At 42.8% G+C, this 16717-nt stretch overlaps 1 protein-coding gene across 5 annotated transcripts in view; it reads right to left on the bottom strand.

The window, feature by feature from the left end:
* Positions 1-16717, bottom strand: part of nos1apa (nitric oxide synthase 1 (neuronal) adaptor protein a) — a 309570-nt gene that overhangs the window by 52329 nt on the left and 240524 nt on the right. The window lies entirely within an intron of this gene.

Genomic DNA, 16717 nt, shown 5'->3' with positions numbered 1-16717 from the left:
GAGTTCGTTTTTTTTTGTTTTCAGCTTGCCAATGCATTTTCACAAATCATATCCCGTCCATTTTTACCATGCACTCTGCAGATTTTTTATGCTTCCATAACTCTGTCTGCCTTACTGATCAAACTTTCTACAGTACAAAATGGATGAGATGCAGCCTATGTATCCGAACAGTGAGCTGGGTTCCACCACTCTGCTCATTAATTTCAGTGTGCGTGATGCTAAGTTTCACTGGTTGATAGGCTGTTCAGCATTGAGAAAGCAGATCGTACAACAGACCTCAGTCTGAATGTGGCTCTTTGACAATTAGAAAGCGCATTTTATGCCGCCTTCTGATTTGCAAAACAAAAACAGAAATATTACTTTACCCGTACAAGTTTGAAAATCCCACCCCTTTCGTACATTTGTGTAAAACGAAAAGAAAGCGGACTCTTGTCCAAAAAAAAGTGTTGAGTTTGAATTCAACGTATTGCTGCTTTCAATTTCTGACCTATTGAACAATAGGTCCGAAGGTGTGATAGCTCTGAATCTTACCATTATCCAAAATCTGAGTTATAGGACCTTTACTGCCAATCGAGAATGCACAACGCTAATGTTAATATTAATATTAAGGAATGAAAATTTAATAAGGACAGCCTCAGGCCAATGCTTTCCCATTCAAGTTTAGAATACAGCCAGAGGAGCTCCACACAAAACATGTTAAATATTTATCTCTATTACCACTTAATTTACTTGCTGTAATGTGGTATCTTCATTTTTACATTTCACTGTAACTTTAAATATTAATGAAGTCATTGCTATCTAATGTATTTTAAGGAACGGGCTCCTTGACATCCTACAAAAATGTAACTTCATTAAGCGCGAACTGATGTAAACCTAACCACAGGCTTTCACTAATTAGTCTCTGCTCTTGGCCTGGCCTTGTCCAAGCTTTGGTGTCCTTTTTCTGCATTGAAACACCTCGATTTCATTTTGTTAACTAAATCACATCTCTTTTTCCCAAAGCCCCGGATGACTGAAGGCTTCCAACGTAGCTTCACAGATGTTCCATTTGCAAATTTAATCACTCATTTAGCTGCAAGAAGGAGCTTTTCATCAAGTCTGAATCCTTTTCAGTGACACTGGTATCGCCTTTGGGAGGGGTTGTTGAGGGAAAGCATTTAGAGCTTCATAAATAATACTACGTAGGTTGAAGACATGTATAAGGCAATAAAAAGGACCAGCTCATTAAACACCACAGTTTCAGAAACTGAGATTCAAACAATGATATCGAGGCTTGTGTGTCAAGCATGCAGCCTTGTTAATAGAACTCTAGCACCTATCTACACCTCTTGGTGAAAAAGATACTCATTGCTTCGTATGTTCAAACAAAAGGACAAAAGAGAAATCCACGGTATTGAGTTTACTGCATTCCACAAGCTTAGATTCTCCTATTTAATCTGAGTAGAGTATTCTGACTCACTGCCCAGTTAATCATTCAGAATGTGTGAAAGTACAACACAATACAGGACAAATGCCCAGACACAATCAGCACCTAGCAGAATTATCATTTCTTGACACAAAAGCTGGACAAATAAAGCTCAATTATTAACCATGAATTCAGCTCAGTTTATTCTTCCCAATTAAAGTCAGCTGCAGCTTTGCCAGTTTTTTAAAATACCTCTTCGAAACAGTCTTACATGAAGGAAAAAGTGAGTAAAATGTATTTGCCAAATATCACTAGATCAGAGATAATAAAATGTGAGGCTGGATGAACACAGCAGGCCAAGCAGCATCCCAGGAGCACAAAAGCTGACGTCACTAGATCACTAAATCACTAGATCAGCATTGGTTTATGCTGACTGTATGAGATTTTCTTAAAAGATTATTATTTGGAGTTATTTTCTAAAACAGCACAGGATATCATTCCAAAATTCCATCCATTGTTCTCAGTGACCTACTGTTTTCTACCACAATTCAACAATTCAAGATCCAGAGAATGATTTAGTTTTCCTTCTTTTAAAAAAAAAGAGATGTTCTTTTCAATGGGATATGGCAAGATGTAGGCATTTGTAGCCCATCCTCTAAAATCCCTTGCACTAAATGACTTAACTGTCCTCAGAAGTGGTTAGGTAAGAGTCAAGCACATCACTGTGGGTCTGGAGTCACATGTAGGCCAGACCAGGTTAAGGACATTAGACTTCCTTCCCAAATGGGATTTGTGAACCAGATGGGCTTTTACGACAATCAATAACAATGACTGTGAAACTGTCACTTAGGCCATCCTTCAATTCCAAATTTCATTAATTTGAAACAAGGCACTCACAGGTTTAGCCGGATTACTAGTCTAGCCACATGCCCGTTATCCTCCCATCATCCTTCCAGTCTCGAAAGGAAGTGGCTGAAGGAGGATCTTGTATGCTATAATCAAACCGTATGAAAAGGCAAATCCAAATGCCTTGTTCAACGTCATCCACAAAAACAGATCATAAAAGTAGTACTTAAATTGATTGAAGGCTGGAGGCTCGGAGCGGAGTGGGCTGGAGGCTGGGAGTAGAGTGGGGGTGGTTGTCGGACAGGGGGCCAGTGCGAGTGGTCAGCAGCTTGCGAACCCGGTCAGACCAAGTGTGGAAGCCTCATGCACTGATCTACTGCAACATAAATGTTTATATCTGTAATCTGTTCATCCGGCTGTAATGTTTATCCTTTTAACTTTATTTCTTATTTTCTAAATTATACCGTGAATCACTGTAAGGTAATGTAACCTTTTTCTCTTTATTTCTCTATTTTGTACTTACCTAGGTACTTTGTACCTAGGACAGTGCCATGTGCAGCGACGTCGTGAATCTTTCAGTACACATGACAACAAACCTAAGTCTAATTCTAAAAAAAACTCACAATCTTAGCACTTAGCTTGGATGCCAGGACTGTTTCGTCTTGATTGGAGTCAACCCACAAACAGGGCACCTTTCATGTAGGGTGGTAGAGGGAAGAATTGAGTATCATTTAGAAGACAATGACATGTTATACCAGGAAGATTGTTGGCTTTTTACGCGGATGTTCACAGAGACCAAATGGCCTCCCTTTCCTCACGTTCTTCCAAAATTGGACACCCAGAACTTGCTGCTCCCATTTGCAGCAGGAAGATTGTCCTCTGTACTCCGTACTCGTGTAACTCCCCAAAGTAACTGCAAACCTCTGCTAATTAAGATACGAAAGCTATAATTTCCAAGGGGTGTCTAAATCACCAGAATATGAATTACTGTAGCATCTTATTGAATGCAAATTACAAGCACTTCCATGTCTGCACTGAAAGCAGCGGGGGCTAACCTGAAACAAACCGAGAGAGAGCCTCCCAGCCTGCCTCCCCAGTTACCCGATCCACAGCTGGGCAACAACAATGGGAGCTCCAGCGTATCCGTGGTACTGCAAGGCTGCCCATATGCCCCCAATAACCAGCAAAGGTGAAATGGGGGAACAAAAATTGAGAGTTGTACTGTCAGAAACTTGTTGCATAAAGAAATGCACAAATGTCAATGGAAAGCAGTGGGGCAACCACTTCCTCCCTTCACAAAAATCTGCCAAACTGTAGGGATTCTGTTCTGTGAAATGATTAGTCTCAGAATAAGGACGGCTATCGGCATAATGCACACAGTCATAAAATTAGGAGGCATTTACACACCAACATCAGTTAATATCAGCGAAAGTGATAGAACACAATATTAGCCTGTAAAGAAACTTCTAGGTAAAGTTAAAATGCAACCAGTTCAAGATTCATTCTTACATCAGGTTACATCACTTGCTTCCACTGTCGCCTTTAGTCTCAGTTGCCTAGGATTCAGGGTAGAACTACAAAATAGGGGCCAACAGAATGATCTTAAACTTCCTCAGCCACAACCAGTGGGAAGCATAAACTGCCTCCACTGTGGAAGGTTGCTGACAGTGCCAGGGGCTTGTCACGGACCTCGGAGGCAGAGATCCCACTTCCAAGAGCTGCCTAACAGTGTACATTGCACCCCCACGCCCAGCCCCCACAGGCAGGGAAATGCACCAGTGGCAGCCCAGAATCACAGAGGTGCGGTGGGGGTGGCAGGGAGGGACTACTGTGAGAGGAGGGAGCAGTGGTGTTAACATGGATGTGTAAAATAGGTTAGGGTGTGGCTCTCAGGTGATCACCCCTGCCCGCCCCACTCCTTCTTAAATGTTTTTGACTTATTAACTTGCTAAACCAACATGGTTATGCATCTGGAGCAGGTGGGACTTGAAACCGAGCCTCCTGGTCCAGGATAAAAGATTCTTCCACCGTACCACAAGAGGGTCCCACACAGACAGGTCACTCACTCGCAGCCAAGCCTTCTCAAAACACACACACAGAGCTCGACCCCACTTACACTCCACTGCGAAGGAAAACCGGACGTGCGGTAATCCAGCTCAACAGACCCCAGAGTTTAAAAACCAGGCGGGAGAACACAACAGCGCTTCATCAGAGGCTGCACTGATCATGTTACCCAGCACGATAACGAAACATCTGCGGACAAACCAGCTCAGCGAGCCAACCAACCTCAAAATTCACAACCCGAGCTACAGATCTACTCCAAAACCTTAGAAATTCTACACCTACGTGAAATTCCATCAGTCCCTTGGTCCAGTTTTGCACCCGCTTAATCAATCATGTGACCTTTTCCCTAGTCACCGACTACTTTTCTAAATCTCCTACAGGCACATAATTAAAGGTCACTTCAAGTGAGTCTGTCACAAAGACAATGAATGCAACATTCGTTCTGTTTGGAAATACCTGGGTCACAACACAGAGGGAGACCTTTCACGGACATGCGTGCTAAGTGGGGCATAAACTTCTTGACAGCGTTATCACATTATCCCAGAGCCAACAGTCGCACTGAACAAACGCTTCCCACTGTTAAAGAATCCTTGTAAAGTGCAGGGTGACAGAACGTAATTTTTGTACTGCTACATTACACCAGAGAGCTACACCTCTGCTCATGGTTTCACCATCATCAGCAGACAACATGTTTGGAAAGCAAGTTAAGTCAACCCTGCCAAGTGTTCGGAGGCAAAGGACAAATTTCCCAAAAACATTGGAGAATAAAGGTGGCGTATGACCAACATGCGGATGCAGAACTGCACAGAAGGCCAGAGTAATACATCCGAGGAAAGCAGGTTACCTGCACACGTAGCGGATCTGAACCTAGATCCTAAAAAGTGACAACACCTAATGAAGCAACATTGAGAAGAATCAGAAGCCAACTCAGGGAACTGTACAATAGTTCAATGATGCGCAAAACCCGCTCAAACATAGATTTGGATAATGAAGGAATGGAAAAATGTTAAGGAAAACTACTACTAAACAACACACAAGATAACAATACTCCGACTAGCTGAGAATGTCCAGATGTGGTTACATCGATCGTTATTGATAACTGCAAATTGGAGTCTAAACGGCAGTTAAAATACTTTGAGCTTTTCAAGTGAACTAAATCGATGCTTTTCAACCAAGTTACACACCAGTACAACAAGGAACACAGCAGGTGGAGCTAGTCATTAGGGGTAGTAAGATCATGCCTGGGTTTTTGAAAGAAGATAATCTACATCCTTATCAATGAATGTCAATAGCCTTAATGAAGTAGAAACTGTATGTGGCAGAGAACAGGACAGGACATCTCTGGAAATCTATACACTCAGGTCCCAGTGATCTGACATCAGTGTGACAGAGCGCCTTGCTTTTGCTGATGGAATGGCAGAATTAACTTGCTGTCTCCTCTCTCTCTGGGATGACAGCACTTCTCTCCATCACCACTCCACCAGTATCCTTGCTATTCCCTGGTGGACTGCCAACTGAGACAGCAGAGTCGAACGCAGGGCTTGCTAAACCTGAAACTGCTTTAGGTTATCCTTCATGGCCATCAGCAGTCCCCTCTACCAAACGTGTGCAGCTTTCCACCAGCTATGCTTCAGACCTTGCATCAGGTCGAAGCACTTCTTTATCTCCGCAGGTTCTCTGCCCAGCTGTCAGTGCTTCAATCTCCGCCAAGGCCAGTGTGAGCAGACAGGGCACAACGCCACCCCAGCAGAAATGGGCATTGAACCCCACGCTGTTGGCTCCAAGTTGATCTGTACCAGCCATCCTGCCAACTGAGGTGACCAGTTTCCCAAGAATAGAGCAACTTCTGCTTTTACAAACAGAGTGTATTTGTATCAAGAGTTATCTATTATAGCCCAGAAGCATGAATAGTGTGGTAGACGCTGTAGGAGCACTAGGACAAGCAAAGGCACACAAGAAATATATCAAGGTAGTCAGTTTAAGTGTGTATGGCTTAACTCATTTTTGGAAAGTGTGTTGTGTGTGCATACTATCTTTCATTTTTACATTGTTTTTACGAAGCCAACACAATAGACAATAGACAATAGACAATAGGTGCTGGAGTAGGCCATTCAGCCCTTCGAGCCAGCACCACCATTCATTATGATAACCAGTGACAGAGGGAAGGCAGGGAGCGTGGAACTGTTGGTTTTTGGGTGGCTATAGGTATTGCATACTGATATCCTAGAGCCTGGGAAAAATTAATCAGGCTTTGTCACAACATTCACCACAGGTTTTGGAAACAACTATGGAAAGGACCAATGATATATTTAATTGTAACGAGAGATGGAATAAAATCAACCAGCAAGTAACTTATAGTCGATGATCCCTTACTGTCAGGAGATGGGCTGGGTCCTTCAAGCTGCTTTAATTTGTTGCAGGCTAATCGAGGGTATAGGAGCTTGGACCGCCAAAATGCCAGCGGTACTGCTGTGATATCACAGTCTGCTTGCTCCCCAACAAATTTCAACTGCAAGCCTGCCAACCCTTTTAATAAGATGGCAACTGACCCAGTTGTACACAAGCATCATATTGAAACACCAAGTATCGTCACTGTGTAACACAATTCCTAGCCCATCTTTCTAAACTTTCAAAGGCTCAGACGTACAAGTGTGTCCAGCCATTCTTGTGTTCTGACTGTTACAGTCAGTGAGCCACTGAGGTCAATCATCAAGAAACAGAAGATGTCAAGAGCAGATTCATGCACCACCTGATCGAGGATATGACAATGCTGCTGGGGGCAAAAACTGAGTGTGGTGGGAGTCAGCATCACATGGGAATAGTGCCGATTTCAAGCCATCCCTGACACACCATGCCCAAAGCCTATTGCTTATTTCCACAACAGTGTGACTACATTTCTTAAATAAAAAAGGGCTAGGAAAGACTACATAAATTTAACTCTTTCTATATTTGGCATCAAACAAGACAAAACGAATATATTACTGCATTTAGCAAATGACTATTTATATTGCAACAGCTCTAATTTACTTGAGTATGGTAGAAGATTCAGTCTCTCACTGGTACCACCCAGAATAAATTTAGATATTTCTTGGGCCATTTTGAGAGGGACCGTCAAGGTCTGTTTGATTGATCAAAAAATTGTCTAGAGCAAGTATGTGTATCCTACAAGGTGCATGTTTTATCCATGTTCGAAATTTAATTGCGATGCTCTGTAGATCATAAGAATCCGATTCAGATACTTCAATGAGGTTCTTGTCTGACACATGTGGGCACTTCGGACCCCTTTGCAATAGACTCCAGGCAAAAACGGCAGCCTGTAGAATTAGAATGAAAAGGGACAGAAAATACAACATTCTAATTTTAAGGCAGCTGCTACCCTTGCCCTACCACAAACGGAGTTGAAAAATCAAACCTCAAACTCTAATTTGTGTATGAATTGTACGTTTCTGCACACAGGTCTTGGATTCTTATTATTGGATTTGGAGGTACATGCTTGGAATGAGTATCCCAGTCGATAAATGTTGATAAAAATGTGTAAAGATTACCCCCAGTTCTATCTTTCACTTCCTGGCTTTCTGGAGTTTAAACAGACGTGTTAATCTACTCAGGTTATACACAGTAGATATTTCCATCTTATATTAACATTCAGTGGACTACTATCGAGGCTGTATCAGTTTTACGCCAAGCTTTGCAGACGGTTTTTTTTAAGGTTCCTTTGTAGAGCTCATGAGTCTCTGCTTGTTGCATTGCCTGCACAGAGCAGCTTGTTGAAAGCTAACCAGCTTCTCTGCTGAATTGAAGCACGCAATCACATGCACAGGCAGAGAAAACTGTCTAATTCTTACACCAATTTGCATAAATCCCTTTGTCAACCGTTACAACTGGTGGCACAATTTCAAGGACATGGAAATTTAGTAAAGCAGCACTTGAGTTTCTGATGAAACTTAAAAGTTATATGTTCCAAGGTATGGAATAGTTTTCAGGTGCTGGCACTGCATCACGACAGCCTTGATCCAGTTAATGCCCTTGAATCCTTGTTAGCATTTATTCCATGATTTTTTTTTCACCATATAAATGGCTGGGATGAGTCAAAAGGTTTGCTGGATCCATTTTTGAATTAAAATCTCTCACTTTACGTTGTTGGCATAGTTTAAACAACATGTTTACATCAGGACTGTATATTTTATTTCTTTTTGCAACTGTGGCATTAAATTGAATTCTTTCCTTACAACCTCCTTCTGCACTGTATGGATTCAATGATTCTATGAAGTTCTGCCAACTTTGAGCCCACCTGTGCTTTGAAGAAGGCCTTGAAAGTAGCCCTTTCTCAGCACAAAGGCAGTGCAAGTAATAATAGCTTTCAATTAATAAATTGACACTGGATACAGACTGATAATAGCAAAATGATAAACCGTTACAGAAGATTGAAAATTCTGTGGCTGGGTTTACAAAGGCAGAATGTCAGTGCTTAAGTTTTAACCACACTTAGACTCATTTTATTTTATATTTGTATTTGCACAGGTCAGCCATGAGCATGGTCAGGGGATTAGGGTGGCAGATCTCAGCTTAAAAAAGTCTTCCCAGTTCTCCTTTCCTGGAATAAATCTTGGGGCTGGGTCAAATAAAAATCTAATTCAATATATGTGTCACATTCCTCATGTACTGGAATATGAGGCACTCGTTCATTCGTATTTTGCTCTCCTTAAACTGTTGCCATGTCTTCTGGAAACCATTGACTCTTGGTTGGGATGTGGTTTTATGGCCAGTAGTTGTCCTCATTTGATTCAACCAAACGACCATTCTCCAAAACAGCAAATTCAATAGTGAGTAATGGTCGACTATTAGTTCTTGACATCGACAGACATTACAGCTGAGGCTCTGCTTTAGCTCTTGCAGCATGGGCTACTGGATTGCAATCACATACATAAATTCTAGTGGACTCACTGCTCCCCAAGCTGGGGAATAGAGGCCAACTGGCCCTGTCCACGTCTCCAGCTGAGAACATGCAAGTTTTCCAAGAATGGAAAAGAAAAGGGGGAATTTCATCACCTGTTCTTTATTGGATAAGTTCAGCAAAGGAAGGAAAGACCCTGATTTATGCAATTGCATGTTTTATTGGAGAGTTTTTGGGGAAGGAGAAGGAGAAGGAGAAGAAACATTGCTATTCATGCTGGTGGAGACCATCCCTGTTTTTCCCTTCACAGATGCTGCCAGACCTGCTGACCCTTTCCAACAATTTTGTTTTTGTTTTTTTATCCCTGATTCCCAGTCTACCCAAATATTTTGAGATGGGCCATATGATTTTGGAGGCCTCCTCTACTTCACCCTTGGCACCCAGGCTTAGCCTTCATGCTAGCCCTGAATATTTGGACAGTTTCAGAACAAATTTGTCGGCATTCCCCAATTTCAATCTTAGTCTGGTTCCTGTCAATTCAACCAAATCTTGAGCTCAACAAGACCCCCATTTCCCAAGACATCCAAACTAACCTGTGTCCCTGCTAGTTCCAGAATAGTTAACTATCAGATTAAAAAAATGCCTCAGAAGCTAGACCAAGGTACAAACTGCATGGCCCACACAACAATTCAAACAGTTTTGTAAGTATTTACATGGAAGCTTTCTCCGGATAGAAATCATAAAAGGGTTTTATATGGCTGACCTGTGCAAATACAAATATAAAATAAAATGAGTCTAAGTGTGGTTAAAACTTAAGCACTGACATTCTGCCTTTGTAAACCCAGCGACAGAATTTTCAATCTTCTGTAACGGTTTATCATTTTGCTATTATCAGTCTGTATCCAGTGTCAATTTATTAATTGAAAGCTATTATTACTTGCACTGCCTTTGTGCTGAGAAAGGGCTACTCACATTTTTAATTAGCCCACAGCTCCCTGGATGTATATCAAAGCATGCTAGAGAGAGGAAAAAAAATTGAATGTTATATAACCACTTTTGAAAATTAATTCTGTAAATGAAGTGACCTGATGAATGATGCTTCATTGTGTGCTGTCGTGTAATTGAGTTTCAGCAGTTCAGGGATCCTTGGCTACTTTAATCAGAATTACAGCCTGCAGCCTCACCCTCGCTTCAGAATCATAGAAATTTATTGCATAGATTGAGGCCATTTAGCCCTTCAGGTTTGAGACAGCCAACAAAATAGTAATCCAGAAAAATCCCACTTTCCAGCTCTTGGTCTGGAGGAGCCTTGGAGGTTACAGCACTTCAAGTGCTTTCTAACTGGAACAAAGGTTTATTCCTCAACCACATTCACTGTATTCCAGATGCACTCTTGTTCACGTCCATCTCCATCCTCTGCATGAAAAATCTCAACTCTAAGCCTCCTACCTCTTACCATAAACCTATACTCACTGACTAGTGAATTCTCAATCGAGGGGAATAGGGTCTTCCTGTCCACTCAGACCCCTCAGAACTGCATGCACTTCAATTAGGTCTCCCTCCAACTTCTTCCGTTAAAAAGAAAACAACCCCAGTATATCCAACATTTCCTCATAAGCACAATTCTCCAGTCCGGTCATAAAGCTCCTTTTAGCGGTGTCTAATCCAAACATGTCTTTGCTGCATGGTGTTGGTTAGCTCAATTGGCTGGACGGCTGGTTTGCCATGCAAAGGGATGCCAACAGCTTGGGTTCAATTCTCACATCAGCCGAGGTTATCGAAAAGATCTCCACCTTCTCAACCTCATCCTTCGCCACTGCCAGTTACCTCTCTCTATCAAATGTGAGAGGAGCCCTGCGGTCCTCTGGCAATTTTATCTTTATTATGTTTGCCATAGTCCATTGACAAGAACTTCAGGTTCCTCCTGCTTCCTACACGCTCTGTGCAAGTGTTTTGTAAACCAGCTAGGAGGACAAGCCAGAAAGGATTTGTCTCAAGCCAATGTTGCTGAGTCAGACTGATAAAAGAAATAGCATTATGAATCTTTTCTTCCCAACAGATTAAGGTCAAAACAAGGTCAATCATCTCATTTAGTCAATAAGGATGGCACATGTGCACCAAACAGCCAATACAAACATTGTACCAGCCTCCACCAGCCTACAAGCTATAGAAAGGATGTTGTGAAACTTGAAAGGGTTCAGAAAAGATGCCAGGGTTGGAGGATTTGAGCTAAAGGGAGAGGCTGAATAGGCCGGGGCTATTTTCCCCGGAGCTTCAGAGGCCGAGGGGTGACCTTACAGGGGTTTATAAAATCATGACAGGCAGTGGATGGGGTGAATAGCCAAGGTCTTTTCCCCAGGATAGGGGAGCCCACAACTAGAGGGCATTGGTTCAAGGCGAGAGGGGAAAGATTTAAAAGGGGCCTGAGGGGCAACCTTTTCATGCAGAGAGTGGTGCCTGTTTGGAATGTGTTGCCAAAGGAAGTGGTAGAGCCTGGTATACTAATAGGAAACATTCAAGACGGATACAGGCCAAATACTGGCAAATGGGACTAGATTAATTTAGGATATCTGGTCAGCATGGACAAGTTGAAAGGAAGACTCTGTCTCCATGCTGTACATCTCTATGCATCTAGTACCGCATTATTAGGTTTCTTGCTGTTTTCCAAAAGTGCAGAGATACAAGGTTGTGGAAGTAACAGGGTAACAGCATCCTTACTGCTCAAATCACAGCTTGATTTTACTATGAAAGGGTCCATACCAGGGTCACATTCTGGGACTCAAACATCTGTTTATAACAACAGCATTTAACCGCACAGAATCAAAATACCCTGAGGCAATTTGCAAAAAAGTTTACATTGGGTGAGCTGGGGAATTCCCTTGGGAAAACACTGATCATTAGTCAGAAGGAAACTATGAACAACAAATGCTCTGTGAATCAACAGATTAATGAGCAGGCCAGCTATGCTGATCATTTTGGCTTGTTCCGAAGTGGTTTTAAACTTGCTTCAGAAGCAGTAGTGTGACGTTACACAAGCAAAATACTGCAACGGCTGGGACTCTAATCGAAATGCACAGGCAGAAAGTGCAGAGGGAGAAAATAGAGGTTACATTTCAGGTCAACAACCAATCAACCATTAATCAAAAGGCAAAAGTTCCAGATACAACAGGCTTCAGCAGGTCCAGAGAAAGGGGAAGGGGATGATGGGTGTGGCAACAAAAGAAGGTACAGCATACAATCATGTAGGATGCAGGAGTTATTAATGGGTAATGCCAAGGCCATAGGGGACAATATCGGAAAAAGTAGGGAAGCAGAAATTAGGGTTAGGGAAAGTAGAAATGGAAGAAACGGAATCCGTACAGGCATCTGCAGTCCAAAAGTGGCAGCAATGGTTAAAATCTGAAATGGAAGAGTCCAAGTGCAGTCTAAAAGGCTGTAAAGTACCTAATTGTAAGGGGAGATGTTGTACCTCAAGCTTACACTGAGCTCCATTGGAACAATTAAGGAAGCCGAGGACAGAGAGGTCGGGGAGAGAGAACGGAGTAGAGGAATGAAATGTCGTCAGGACGCAGAGCGTTCTGCAAGACTCCTCAGTTTAAAGGAAGCCACGCTGCAACATTAGTGAATACAGTACAGTCATTTATCTCTTTGTGGCTACTGTATCACCTTGAGGAAGTGCCTGGGGCCTTTGACAGTGATGAGGAGAAAGGGCAGGTATTGAATCTCCCGAACCAGCAAAAGGGAGATGGTACTGGGGATGACCAAGGAGTGGGTCAGGGTGCCTTGGAGGGAATGGAACCATCGGGATGCTCTTGTGGCATAATGGCAGTGTCCCTACCTCTTAGCCATAATGACCTGGGTTCGAGTCCCACCTGCTCCTGACTTGTGAAATAATAGTTCCGAAAGGGAGATCAGAGTTTATTTTTAAAAAATTTTATCATGGTACTGAACAGGGCAGAGATGAGGGGATGGGGTGGGTGATGGCATCGTGCTGAAGGTGGCAACAATGGCTGTGGAAGATGGTGACAAGGGGAAGCCTCTCCTGGTTCTGGGGTGTCTGAGTGGCACTGTCAGACAAGATGGAACAGAGATGAAGAAACTGAGAGAATGAAATGGGGGCCTTACATTCAGCAGCATGGGAGTAAGGTAGCTTGGGAGCCAATGGGCTTATAATGGAGACTGACCATAAGTCAAGCCCAGAAATGGAGATAAAAACAGGAGAAAGGAGTCAAAAATGGGCCATATGAAGATTAGATGAGGTTCCCTACAGTGTGGAAACAGGCCCCCCCGGCCCAACAAGTCCACACTGCCCCCTGAAGCATCCCACCCAGACTCATTACCCCACAACCCACACACCCCTGAATACCACTGGCAATCCAGCATTGCCAATCCACCTAACCTGCACATCTTTGGATTGTGGGAGGAAACCGGAGCGCCTGGAGGAAACCCATGCAGACACGGGGAGAATGTGCAAACTCCACACAGAGAGTCGCCTGAGGTGGGAATCGAAGCTGGGTCCCTGGTACTGTGAGGCTGCAGTGCTAACCAGTGAGCCACCGTGCCGGAGGAGAGAAAAGAAGTGAAAAAGTGGAAATCTGAAGCAAAAATCGGTTAAATTTTCCAGCTCAGGGCAAGAGCAGGAATTGAGCCCACTATAGTCATCAGTATCCGAAAGAAAGGGGAGGAACCTGAGTTGGCTGAGAACAAAGAACATTCAACATTCCAGAAATTCACCAAGGCTCCTCAGACTGCGCCTTCCACATCCACGACCACATCCAGTTAGGACAAGGGCAGCGAATACATGAGAACACCACCATTTGCAAGTTCCCCTCCTATCTACTCATCACCCTAACTTGGAAATATATTGCAGTTCCTTCTGTCACTGTGTCAAAATCCTGGAACTCCTTCCCTAACAACACAGTAGGTCTGCCTGCAGTAGATGGGTTTCAGCTCACTACCATCGAGGGCCACTAGAGTTAGGCAACAAATGCCAGCTCAGTCAGCAATAACCACACCCCACAAATGAATAAAAAGCAATTCCCACAGGCAGGCATGATTAGGAAGCATACAAGCTCCCATGGCAGCAGCTTTCATTTCAAGGAGGCACTGAAAAGGGTGTTTCTCAAAAATCAAGTTCAGGCTGAGGAGAACGGTGAAGAAGCGTTGGACTGGGCATCTTTGCAAAAAAAAAGCAAGCAGTGGTCACTCAAGCCAGCTTATCAGGGTGAAAAATAGCTAGGAATAAGTATTCACGGTGGAACGCATACAATGAGGAAACTGCGCAGGTAGTAGCAGGTTTCGGTGGAACTCAGGTTTTCGGTGAGAAGACACAGACGAGAGGTGGAAGAAAACAAAATATAACTGCAATGGCAGACGTTGTTGTTAGAATGAACAGCGAATCACGAGGGAGTCTGATGATCTGATACGAGATGGGTGCAGAGCACTGACTGTCCAGCTTGTGGGTCTGTTGGCGACTAACTCGCCAATTTGTTTCAGTAGCCTCTAGAATGTTGATCAATCTTTTAGAACTAAGTATTGTTGCCACTCGCCCTTAGACGCTTGGCATGTCAAATGATCCATCAGATAACCATAGACAGTCATACAGTTATACAGCACGGATAAAAACTTGCAGTCTAACTCGCCCATGCCGACCAGATATCCCTAACTGACCCTCTCACTTTCCTCACTTTAAATTGAAGAATTTAATAAATCTCCAGTAGGTTAACAAATTTCAGTTTAGTTTCCACAAATGTAAAGTTTTATAGTGGTCCAAAGGTAATTTGTTCATTCTAATCATTTAACCTAAGAATAATGAGCATATAAGCAATTGAGAGTTTTAACACAAAGTTTGAGGATAGCTGTGCAGACTGGCTGAGTGCTCACTGGTCAGATGGGGTGCAGTTTTCTGGTCACTGTGCTTGATTCAGAGCACATGAGAATTTATGGCTTAAGGAAGGGGACCATTTTTTATTATATTTGGCTATCATTATTATTCTGGTTCAGTTGGGAGTTGCACATGGGGACCCTACAGAATTCCCACTGTGGCAGACTCTGAAAAAACAACTGTCCTGGAAATGGAAGATTACACTCAGTAATTCTCCAATGCAGGAACTGTTTGAAAGTATCTACTTACATTGGAGAGTTCAAACTAAATTAAGTAAATTCTTACTCAGGATGGTACATCACAGGAAGTTCTTCCTCTCTGCAACTGCACAGTTAAATTCCAGTGACAGCCTTGTGCATATTTAGGGATTGGTAAAGCCTATACCAAAGCTCTCCAGTTTTATGCACCCTTCAGCACAGCCGATGATGCTAACTAAAACTGTGCCTTGTGGATTACTCTGCTGCTTGAGTTGACGACTCTTAACACTGTCGATGGGGCTTTGTGCATGTCACATGTTCAGTTCACCAATATTAAGTAGCAAGTTGGTTGGGTAGCTCCTAATAATATTGACGAAACTATAGTTTTATGTTATAGACAACCCACCACAATGTCACTGGAACAAACCTCGCTGTGGACACTGCTGCCTCATTTTTCTAACTGGTGCTTATCTGTTACACTTTGCTGATGCTTCATTTCCCAGTTTAGCATGCTTGTATCTCACATCTCTCAAGCAATTAATTTTCAGCAAAAATTCCCTCCGGCTCATCTCCCCACCCCTCAAGCTGAAATCCTATTTGCTCCCACCTAATTGTGAGCCCAATAGAGCATAGACTGCTCAATCACCCAACATAGCAGCCCAACTAATTCATTCCCTTAATAAAAGCAAAATACGTCAGAAATACTCAGCAGGTTGGCTGAGGTCGTTCACTTAGGGCCTGCAGTATGAGTGGACTTCAGCTCAACCATCTTACACGACTCTCGCCTCAGATTGAGAGGTTTGAGACTTCAAATCTCATCCAGATATCACAGCACAAAATATAGGCTGGTGCTTCAGTGAGAGTGCCACACTGTAATACTGGGCATGATATTAAGTTGATGCTTCATTTCTGTTCAAGTCAATGAATAGTCAAAGATCTTGATGCACTGTTTTATATAATAGACAGGAACAGGTGACCCTGGTCTAACGGCCAATAGTTGTTGACTGACCAACATCACCAAAAGAAACCAATTGGTTGCTCATTACCATGTCTGTGTTTGTGGAATCTTGCGATGTGTACATTGCTGCATGTCCTGCATTACAAATAATGAGAACACTTCACATTGTACTTTATTACAGTGAGGTATTTTGGAATGTCTGAATGTTTTGAAAGATGCTTTATCAAGGTAATCCTTTCCTTAGCCCTCATTCCCTGCAGTGGACTCCCTCCTCTGCCGATTACTGGAACCTCCTGCTCAGTAGGACACTTTCCGGCTGTCTCAAACATCCACTGTCAGCAATCACCTCAAACTGCATTATGTCCATTCTAGCTATTTTGGCAACTCTTTTGAACCATGATTGAAAAGGCAGTGAATGAAGAAAAAATTTAAACTGAAATACTTTTACAGGATTAAATACAACTTGTAG

Source organism: Stegostoma tigrinum, chromosome 8 (genome assembly GCF_030684315.1).
Source record: "Stegostoma tigrinum isolate sSteTig4 chromosome 8, sSteTig4.hap1, whole genome shotgun sequence".
Lineage (NCBI taxonomy): Eukaryota > Metazoa > Chordata > Chondrichthyes > Orectolobiformes > Stegostomatidae > Stegostoma > Stegostoma tigrinum.
Note: the sequence above shows the minus strand (reverse complement) of the source record. Positions and strands in the feature narration are given on the sequence as shown.